We start from the raw sequence: 12,092 nt of genomic DNA, 5'->3' as shown, positions 1-12,092 counted from the left end.
CCATCATATAAAACCCTCTTGGCACAAATACAAACAAAACTAGCCTTCTGAATGGAATATTCGACAGGTGACACAATCTCCCTTTACACTATGAAAATATTACTAAAGGAACTGAGTAGTAAACCAAATTACGTTGGTTAACGTTTACGACTATAGCTTAGTTTAGGTATCGCTAAAAATAAAATTGGAAGGAAATCGAAAGGAATTTACGAAGTTAAGAGTAAACAGAAAGAAAATAACATTTCTGACCATAGCTTATGTAGAAGAAATGGCGAATAATTGATGTTCAAATAGCATGCCGAATAACTCACGTTAAAATAACTCTTAGCATGTTTAGTCGACTGAGGAACACACAAAGCCATAACCTAGAGAAAATAAGAGTCATGAGATGTTTAAACTCTTCAGAGTGTAGTAGATTAGCTATTCAGATATTCGTGAGAAGTTTACTGGATAAACTGTCTGAAGAGTGTCAGCGCGATGGAAACAACATACTACAGGCACGAAAGCTACAAAATCTACCGTTGGTAATCACTTGCTTAGATGATAACATCATGTGGATAGCATCAAACAAACAACCCGCTTGTCCTCCACTGTGCTCAAAAAGGCAAAGTAGTGAAAGCTTTTGAGCAAATCGAAATTTACTGTATGTGCAAGAGAGAATCCGACAACCTGTTCAATAAGATGCGGGCTGTAAGGATGATTTTTGTTTCATGTTTACCAAACTCCTTTGAATTTGACGTCATTCTAAAATCAGTGTAAAAAGTCTAGATCGCGATGATTATTTAATTAAAATGTCCGTTTCGACCTAGTCTTAGGCCATCTTCAGAACATCACTGTGAAATATGCAAACGTGCTAATTACATAAACGCTCTTCTGTTACCTATTTTTATGTACTATTGACTGTTTAAGTTTTTTCTTTCTCTACCTCTCATGATAGGTTCACGAATTACGTAATATTTAATTATTTATATGGATATTACTCTGACATTTATATTTATCACATTCCTCACGTCTCCAACATGAAACGTGTAGCAAGCCAGAACGCTTGTCGCGTATCAGCCGATACACGATTTGTTCCCAAGGATCTTGGATGGCTCGTTTACGATATCAAAACGCATCGCTGACGACGTCGTCGCTTCGCAACGCCATGCAACTCATCCAGAATAGAAATAACGTCAGTCGTAAGCATGTGATGCCAACTACATATACACAGTCTGCTTCTGACTTCGTCATTTGTGATCTATCAATTAATAGAAATTAATCGCATTTTTATCTTTATAATTGTGTTATACTAACAGTACCGTTCTTGTGAAACCCGAACGCCTCTTTATTGACGCGAGGTAATGAGCGATATCGCCGGAAGATTTTAAGTTAATTCTGCAATTCTAGATTAAAAGATTTTCAGAAGCCTTATGAAAGCGTTCCTCACGAGCGTCTTCTAATAAAATTGCAGGCTAACAGAGTATCGTCTCAACTATATCAACGTAATATGTATCCTAGGATATGTTGTCTGTAGTTGAAAAATGAAAAAAGAATAATGATGATCTCTCCATTGATCGAAAGACTCCGGACTAATCCCACATTCGGATCTCTGGGTGGGGCTTTCGAGCGGGAAGTGAACATGAGAAAAAGACTGAATAACCAACGAAACAATAACGTAAGCAGCTCAGAATAAGAGAAATGAACATGTCTGAAAGGGCAATCACCGAAGTTGGAACGAAAAACATAGGTACAAAGAAACCAGGGTAATAGCAGAAATACATTAGTTGAGCGATGAAAGAAGGAAGTACAATAATCTTCAGAGAAATTCAGGAATACAGAAATAAAAGTCACTCAGGAATGAAATAAATAGGAAATGCTGGGAAGCCAAGGCGAAATCGCTGCATGAAAAATGTGAAGAAATCGAAAAAGAAGTATTTGTCGGATTATATTAAGAGCGCAATGGGAATTCCGGTGTTAAATGCAGACGAGAGAGCGGATGGGTAAATTGATGGGCTCAATTATGGGGAAGACTTGTTTTATGACGTGGTAGAAGAACAAACACGAATCGATTTCGAAGAGATAGTGGATGCAGCATTACGATTATTAGAGTCAGAATTTAGAAGAGGTTTAGAAGACTTGAATTCAAATAAGGCGGAAATGGATAGATAATGGGGGAAAGTAGCAACGAAACGTTTATGCACGATGATATGCAGATTGTAGGAGACAGCCAATATAACATCAGAATTTCGAAATAACACCATTCATACTATTCTCAAGATTGCAGGAGGCTAGAAGTGCAAGAATTGTCGCTCATGCATCCAATATGCTGTCAAGAATAATATACAGAAGAATGGAAAAGAAAATTGAGGATCTGTTAGATGACGATCAGAGAGTCAGTCCTGACGTTGATGTCGATAATAGAAGCAAGACTGAGGAAAAATCAAGACACGTTCATAGGATCTGTCGACCTGGAGACATTAGTGCAAGGTGTTCGAAACCATGGGGAAAATAGGGGTAAGTTATACGGCAAGCCGGGTGATATACAATATGTCCAAAAAGAGAGGGGGAACAATGAGACTGGAAGGTCAAGAACGAATTGCACAGATTAAAAAGGGTGTAAGACCGGGACGTAGTCTTTCTCCTCTGCTGTTTTATCTGTTCATCGAAGAAGTAACGATCGAAATAAGAGAAAGGTTCAGGAGTGGAGTTAAAATTCAAGGCGAAAGGATATCAATGATACGATTAGCGGATGACACTGCTTTCCTTAGTAAAAGTGTCAAAGAAATATTTTACCCATTTTTTAAATCAATTTGAGTATAGAATATGGACAGAGAGTAAATCGAAGAAAGACAAAATTAATGACAAGTAGCAGAAATAAGAACAACGAGTAACTTGACATCAAAGTTGGTGATCATGAAGTAAATGAAGTTAAGGAATTCTGCCACCTAGTTAGCAAAAATGCCACGATGGACAGAGAAAGGAGGGCATCAAAAGCAGTATAGCACTGGCAAAAACCACATTCCTGGGAAAGGGAAGTCTACTGCTATCCAACATAGATCTTAATTGGAGGAACAAATTTCTGAGAATACGCGTTTGGAAGTACACCACTGTCTAGTAGTGAGACATGGACTGTTGGGGACACTGAAACAGAAGACCGTAGAAGCGTTTCAGATGTGGCTCTACATACGAATGTTGAAAATTAGGTGGAATGGTAATGTAAGTATGGCTAGAATCTCTGAAGAATCGGCGTCGAAAAGAATATATGGAAATCACTGACAAGAAGAAGAAACTGGGTGATATTCCATCGATTAAAACATCACTGAATTACTTTGATGTTACTAGAAGGAGCTCTAGAGAGTAAAAGCTGTCGAGGAAGAGAAATATCAGGATATATTCAGCAAATAATCGAGGGCGTAAGTTGCAAGGGCTTCTCTGAGATGAAAAGGTTTTCATAGGAGAGGACTTCATGGCCGGCCGCATCAAACCAGTCAGAAGACTGATGACACAGAAAAAAAATGCGACTGGATTCATGATTTCCTGTCATAAAGATCACAGTTTATAGAACAGAGGGGAACTTATCTAATAGACCCAAATAAATATCTGGAGTTCCTCTAGGGGGTATTAAACGTCCTCTGCTGTTATTAACCCACATCGACGATTTACGAGAAAACCTTAGCAGATTTTGTGCAGGTGATACTGTTGTTTACCGTAAGGTAAGGCCATCTAAAGATGAAAATGACTTGTAGAATGAGTTAACGATACATCTGCACGGGCGCTGATAACCTCGCAGTTGAGCGCCTCACAAACAAATCATCATTATCAAAATACATCTTCCTGGTGCAGATCGTGGCTGTTGGCCCAAAACAACAAAAAAAAGATTCTTGAGTTTCTCCCGGCGTATTTGATAATCAAAATATCCACGGGTATGCTACCGGTCTATAGTGTCCAACGGGCACAATATTTCGGCGATCATACATGTCGCCATCATCAGGTGAACTGACGGACTGAGCTCCTGTTAACGTGCCGGCACGGAGATCCGTACGCTATGGCTGCTCAGAGGGAACTGGGTTCGGTCGCGGCGTCGGCAGATTTAAATACCCTCCGCCCGCGGCGCGCTCCCTCCGCCGTCCGCTCCCCGCGCCACGGTCGAGCGGTGGAACAGATTGCGACGGCGTCTGAGATGACGTCGGTGTGATGGCTCTGTCCGCCATGGTCGTCACAACTATAAGTTTGCTCGATTTACTCTTGATTAACCCGATCGCTGGTTCCCAAGCCTTGCTATGAGGTCGTCATTGGTGCGAATTTCGATGGCGTCTCTAACAACGCTGTCCCAGTATCCCGACGTCTGTACCAGAATCCTCGTGCGGTCATACTCCATGGCGTGATTTTCCGACAAACAATGTTCAGCGACCGCCGACTTGCTCGGATACATCAGTCGAGTGTGCCTCTGGTGTTCACGGCATCGATCCTCGACGGTACGCATCGTCTGACCAATACACGACTTGCCACATTGACACGGAATCTGGTACACGCCGGCCTTCCTCAAACCGAGGTCATCTTTGGCGCTCCCCACCAGTGCACGAGTTTTATTTGGAGGACAAAACACAGTTCCGACCCGGTGTTTCTTCAGAATGCGGGCGATTTTCCCCGAGAGTGCGCCTGTGTATGGAATAAATGCAGTGCCTACCACCTCCCTCGTGACTTCATCCATCTCAACAGGTTGTGCTGCAGTGGTTGGGAGGAGAGCACGTTGAATCTGCCACTCTGAGTACCCATTTTTTCGAAATACAGTTCTCAGATGTTCCTATTCCTGGGGTAGACTCTCTGCGTCAGAGATAGTGCGCGCCCTATGTACTAGAGTTTTAAGTACCCCATTCCTCTGTGAAGGGTGGTGGCAGCTGTCGGCGTGCAAATACAGATCAGTGTGCGTAGTCTTCCGATACACCCCATGACCTAGGGTGCCGTCAGCCCTTCTCTTGACCAAGACGACAAGGAAAGGTAATTTACCCTCCGTTTCAGTCTCCATAGTGAATTTGATGTTGGGGTGTATGGAGTTTAGATGTGTAAGGAAGTCAAGGAGTTTATCCATACCATGTGGCCAGATGACGAACGTGTCGTCCACGTAACGGAACACTCAACGTGCTCTCCACCTAACCACTGCCCGTTGGACACTATAGACCGGCAGCATACCCGTGGATATTTTGATTATCAAATACGCCGGGAGAAGCTCAAGAATCACATCATTCACCTTTACGGGGAGGAGATGTATCGCAGCATGAAGAAATTTGAGAAGTTTCGCCACACTATAGACCGGCAGCATACCCGTGGATATTTTGATTAATAAATAAAGAGATTTCCGCCACATGAGTGCTAAATAAATTCCGTTAAACTTCGGCTTCACGACAAATAATGCAAAAGTACCGGTTTCTGATTCAAATGAGAACTTAGGCATTAGAATCATGAACAACTATAAATGGAACAATCACACTGAAAATGTTGTGGGGACTGCGAACCAAAGATTGTGTTATATTGGAAAAAGACAGAGAAAGAGCAATAAATCTTCGAATGAGACTGCCTATACTACACTTTCGGTTATTTTCTGGAGTACTGCTTTGTGTTATGGTATTCTGACCAGATAGGATTGATGGAAGATACCGAAAAAGTTCAAAGAAATGCACTTCGTTTTGTATTGTCGCGAATTAAGGCACACATTAACAAGGATATGTTAAGCAAGCTGTGATGTCAATCATTAAAGAAATGCGTATTTCGTTGAGTACGAAAATTTTTTATTGTTGGCACCTACATATGAAAAATGTTCATCGTAATAAAATAAGAAAAAGCAGAGCACGTGCGGAAAGTTCGAGGATTTTCATTCTTCCCACGTGTAGTTAGAGACTGTACTGGTTGAGTAACAGTCTGAAATTGGTTCCATGAACCCTCTCCGAAACGCTTAAGTGTGAACTGCAGAGTATACATGCATATGTAGATGTACGTCAACTGATGATTCACCATACTATGCATACTCTCATTCCATAATGTCATATGGGATTATTTTTTGGGGCAATTCATCAAGCCAAGCTAAAGTTTTCTGCGTACAAAAACGTGCAGTAAGAGTTATATGTGGTGTGAACTCAAGAACATCTTGCAGAAGCCTGTTTATGGAACTAGGGATAATAACTACTGCTTCCCAATATATTTATTCCTTAATGAAATTTGTCATTAAAATATATCCCTTTTTCAAACCAACAGCTCAATTCATGGAATCAATACTAGAAATAAGAATAATCTTCATAAGGATTTAAAGTCACTTAGTCTTGTACAAAAAGGTGTGCATTATTCAAGAACACACATTTTGAATAAGTTGCCAGCAGCCATAAAAAGCTTAATAACCAATGAAATTCAGTTTAAGAGAAGCCTAAAGGACTTATTGGTGGCCAACTCCTTATACTCCATTTATGAATTTCTCAGTAGAACCAATTGATTTGTGTATGTATACATATAAGTACAATATAACTTCTGCACAATTTCAGTGCAGTAATGTGTTCATTGTAAATAAGGGGGTGTGTGTGTGTGTGTGTGTGTGTGTGTGTGTGTGTGTGTGTGTGTGTGTGTGTGTGTGTGTGTGTGTATGTGTGTAATTACAATCTAACCTCTGCACCAGTTCAGTGCAGTAATGTGTTCATTGTAAATAAGTATTTAGTAGTTGTATTACACGTTTATTACCTTATAAATAAATAAAAACCTTTTTTATTTTAAATTCATTGCATTAGTATTTGTAAAATGATTCTTTCATATAGCATTCATTTAAAAATGACGACCGTGCCACTTGGGACCTGTGGAATGGTACATTAGCTTATTTGTTTCAGTTGCAAATATTTGTCATGTATTGTTGTTTTTCTGACATTTTCTACATCCCGGAGGACCTCCTCACTACGGATCAATTGGAATGAAAGTAAATCTAATCTAATCTAATCTAATCTAATCATTAGCTTGGTCCAGGATATCACATATGCTGTGTCGTTATATCTGCACTTCAAATATTTTTAATCGGTGTCAAATAATTCCTGACAGCTGAACGCTGTTCTTAAGTACACTTGTGTACTGTTTTACACTCATTTTAAATCAAGCATATGCAGGGTGAAGATAAAAAAACCAACCAACTGCAGAGACGGATTCCTGCCTGGAAATGGATGAAAAAGTGTGTCCGGAAATGCCTCGCTACCTCAGTAGATGATGCTGACGAGCGACAGTTCCTCTGACCACGTGCCGTGTGCTCCTTGTGCGTTGCAGGCTGTGTAATTCATGCAGCGTACTGAAAGCAGCAAAATGGTCCGGTATTTATGTCGTGAACAAGCCGAGATGGTGTTTGTAACAGTGGGGAGGCAGCACGGCTGTACCAAAATAGGTACTCTGACAGACTCTAACCACATCACACAACAAGCCAAGCCCTTTTTGAGGCTACTTACAAAGTGATCACCATTCTTATCTTGGCACTCTTGGATCCTGGCCAGCAAGCTGCCGAAGGCGTATCGAAAGTGGACTGCTGGAATTTCTGTAGTCTCATACGAAACGATCTGCTGCAGTTCTTGACGACTATGGTGGATTGTTCCGGTATACCTTAGACTTGAGGGCTCCCACATAAAGTAACCAGGCACTGGCAGATCACGTGATACGTATGGCCAGCTAGGGCTGCGACCAGACTGACCTCTGCAAAGATTTCGTGCCTTGTGGTTCAGTGATCAGCCGGCTGCATGGGAAGTTGCTCCATCCTGTCGTGAGTAACTGTAGGACTTTACGTCCTCCGTTAGTGCTGCCACAAATACACGTCCAATCGTATCTACTCGTAGGAGTCACTTTTATTTGCCCCATCCTGTATATTTAAAAGCCCTCAGTGGAGTCTTGGGTATTCCCACAGTTACTATTGCATGTGACGCGGTAGAAACGTTCTGTTAAATTCTATCTACTAGAAAGACGTCAATCGAGTGACAAAGTTTGTTCGATCCCGATAAGCTCGTATTTTGTTTACCAAGGGACAGTATTGAATTGTACGTAATGTATTCCGGAAGCCACTGAAGACTGCGTCGGCCTAGGAGTCGTTGCCTACGGTACTCTGAAACTCACACGCAAACAAAGGTCTTTGTTGGGAACCCATGCCGCTGCTAATGAGGAGCCCTTATCCTTTAGACAGGCCATAGTGAGTAAGCATATAACGTGTTCCACTATTATAAGATCGATTGGCGAAGGCATTATAGGTCTGCATGTGTCCGACGGCATTCCTTGGAACTGTGAACGATCTGTGCCTTTGTAAGAGGTGTGGCCATTTGACACTGCTGTTCCCGATCAATGCTGGGCTGAAGATCCTTATCGGAACTTCAAATAAATGGTTCAAATGGCTCTGAGCACTATGGGACTTAACTTCTGAGGTCATCAGTCCCCTAGAACTTAGAACTACTTAAACCAAACTAACCTGAGTGCGTTACACACATCCATGCCCGAGGCAGGATTCGAACCTGCGACCGTAGCGGTCGCGCGGTTCCAGACTGCAGCGCCTAGAACCGCTCTACCACCCCGGCCGGCCATTATCGGAACTTCTGCAGTCAAGGATTGCACGAAGATAATCCATATCAGTTAATTTTCGGTATGAAATACAATTTTTAATACCACCGAAAGCAATGTACACTATGTGATTGAAAGTATCCGCACACCTGGCTGAAAATGACTTACAAGTTCGTGCCGCCCTCCATCGGTAATGCTGTAATACAGTATGGTGTTGGCCCACCCTTAGCCTTGATGGCAGCTTCCACTCTCTCAGGCATACGTTCAATTAAGTGCTAGAAGGTTTGTTGGGGAATGGCAGCCCATTCTTCACGGAGTGCTGCACTGAGGAGAGGCATCGATGTCGGTCGGTGAGGCCTGGCACGAAGTCGGCGTTCCGAAACATCCCAAAGTGTTCTATTGGATTCAGGTCAGCACTCTGTGCAGGCCAGTCCATTACAACGATGTTATTGTCGTCTAACTATTCTGCTACAGGCCGTGCATTATGAAGAGGTGCTCGATCGTGTTGAAAGAACAATCGCCATCCCCGAATTGTTCTTCAACAGTAGGAAGAAAGAAGGCTCTTAAAACATCAGTGTAGGCCTGTGCTGTGATAGTGCCACGCAAAACAACGAGGGATGCAAGCCACCTCCATGAAAAACACGACCACACCATAACACCACTGCCTCCGAATTTTATTGTTGGCACTACATACGCTGGTAGATAACGTTCACCGGCCATTCGCCATACCCACAAACTGCCATCGGATGGCCACATTGTGTACTGTAGTTCGTCACTCCACGCGACGTTTCACCACTGCTCAATCGCCTAATGTTTACGCACCTTACACTAAGCTAGGCGTCGTTTGGCATTTAGCGGCGTGATGTGTGGCTTATGAGCAGCCTCTCGACCACGAAATCCAAGTTTTCTCACCTGCCACCTAACTGTCATAGTACTTGCAGTGAGTCCTGATGCAGTTTGGAATTCCTGTGTGATGGGGGTGTCAGGATACTTTTAATCACATAATGTTCGTCAGACATGCGCTTAACGTTTTACTAAGTCATACATCTGACAGTCATACATGTGACACGCATGGACATGTAGTTTAAATGACACTGAGCCTCAAGATCTGCCTTATGATAAAGCTGTGTCAGACCTAGACGGAGAGGGATAAATTATCGTTTTTCCAGCATTTGTTGCTGATACAAAATCTGTTTCATACTACGTACACAGCGAAGCTATGGAGCACAATTCTGAAAAGGAAGTTAATTTTTGTTTCACGAGAGTGGTGTAGTTACAGGGTGTTTCAAAAATGACCGGTATATTTGAAACGGCAATAAAAACTAAACGAGCAGCGATAGAAATACACCGGTTGTTGCAATATGCTTGGGACAATAGTACATTTTCAGGCGGACAAACTTTCGAAATTATAGTAGTTACAATTTTCAACAACAGATGGCGCTGCGGTCTGGGAAACTCTATAGTACGATATTTTCCACATATCCACCATGCGTAGCAATAATATGGCGTAGTCTCTGAATGAAATTACCCGAAACCTTTGACAACGTGTCTGGCGGAATGGCTTCACATGCAGATGAGTTGTACTGCTTCAGCTGTTCAATTGTTTCTGGATTCTGGCGGTACACCTGGTCTTTCAAGTGTCCCCACAGAAAGAAGTCACAGGGATTCATGTCTGGCGAATAGGGAGGCCAATCCACGCCGCCTCCTGTATATTTTGGATAGCCCAAAGCAATCACACGATCATCGAAATATTCATTCAGGAAATTAAAGACGTCGGCCGTGCGATGTGGCCGGGCACCATATTTCATAAACCACGAGGTGTTCGCAGTGTCGTCTAAGGCAGTTTGTACTGCCACAAATTCACGAAGAATGTCCAGATAGCGTGATGCAGTAATCGTTTCGGATCTGAAAAATGGGCCAATGATTCCTTTGGAAGAAATGGCGTCCCAGACCAGTACTTTTTGAGGATGCAGGGACGATGGGACTGCAACATGGGGCTTTTCGGTTCCCCATATGCGCCAGTTCTGTTTATTGACGAAGCCATCCAGGTAAAAATAAGCTTCATCAGTAAACCAAATGCTGCCCACATGCATATCGCCTTCATCAATCCTGTGCACTATATCGTTAGCGAATGTCTCTCGTGCAGCAATGGTAGCGGTGCTGAGGGGTTGCCGCGTTTGAATTTTGTATGGATAGAGGTGTAAACTCTGGCGCATGAGACGATACGTGGACGTTGGCGTCATTTGGACCGCAGCTGCAACACGGCGAACGGAAACCCGAGGCTGCTGTTGGATCACCTGCTGCACTAGCTGCGCGTTGCCCTCTGTGGTTGCCGTACGCGGTCGCCCTACCTTTCCAGCACGTTCATCCGTCACGTTCCCAGTCCGTTGAAATTTTTCAAACAGATCCTTTATTGTATCGCTTTCCGGTCCTTTGGTTACATTAAACCTCCGTTGAAAACTTCGTCTTGTTGCAACAACACTGTGTTCTAGGCGGTGGAATTCCAACACCAGAAAAATCCTCTGTTCTAAGGAATAAACCATGTTGTCTACAGCACACTTGCACGTTGTGAACAGCACACGCTTACAGCAGAAAGACGACGTACAGAATGGCGCACCCACAGACTGCGTTGTCTTCTATATCTTTCACATCACTTGCAGCGCCATCTGTTGTTGAAAATTGTAACTACTGTAATTTCGAAAGTTTGTCCGCCTGAAAATGTACTGTTGTCCCAAGCATATTGCAACAAACGGTGTATTTCTATCGCTGCTCGTTTAGTTTTTATTGCCGTGTCAAATATACTGGTCATTTTTGAAACACCCTGTACTTTGCTTGTGCACTCAGGCCTGTAGAACCCCAGACAGACCCAGTGGAGAGGGTCTGTGAGTGATATCATTGCGACCACGTGGGTGAAAGAGAATTAAGTAATGATATGCCGTATTGAATTATAATCCACACACACTAACGTGTCCAGAGAAGAGGAAAAATATGAAACGACATTGGACGATAAGATTAAAGACCCAGTGTGTTCGAACATTGCAAACGCGATAAATCAATTTAAATAAACATAATTACGTATGCATAACAAGGAAATTTTGCCAATCAGTATCAGAGATTAAATTTTGGTTACACCCTACATCGTATTGCGGAAGTAAAAGCTTTTGAACAAATTATGCCAATTTTCACGCGGTCTTAACCACATTAATAGTTGCCATTTCATTTGTTATTCACACGTAAATTGGACGAAAGCACGCACCTAATAGGGTATCATTATCGGAGCATTTATAATTTCCGAACGACCATTAATTTATTATCGACACTGATGAAACAATTTCTGCAATTCAGATTTGTGGCAATAGCTGATTAATTGCACCGAACATCGCAATGTTCAGCTGTTCTTTGTGCGAATATTATCTCTCCGGAAGTGACTGTTTCAGTGACACTGCAATCTGTTACAAAAGCCCGGACGCCATTCAGCTTCACCTGAATGGAGCTAGTTAAATTTTAATAACGTTCAAACATAATTTCTGTATCCATTGTCAAATATTCGCGTA

This window comes from Schistocerca americana, chromosome 2 (genome assembly GCF_021461395.2).
Source record: "Schistocerca americana isolate TAMUIC-IGC-003095 chromosome 2, iqSchAmer2.1, whole genome shotgun sequence".
NCBI classification, from domain to species: domain Eukaryota; kingdom Metazoa; phylum Arthropoda; class Insecta; order Orthoptera; family Acrididae; genus Schistocerca; species Schistocerca americana.
Note: the sequence above shows the minus strand (reverse complement) of the source record.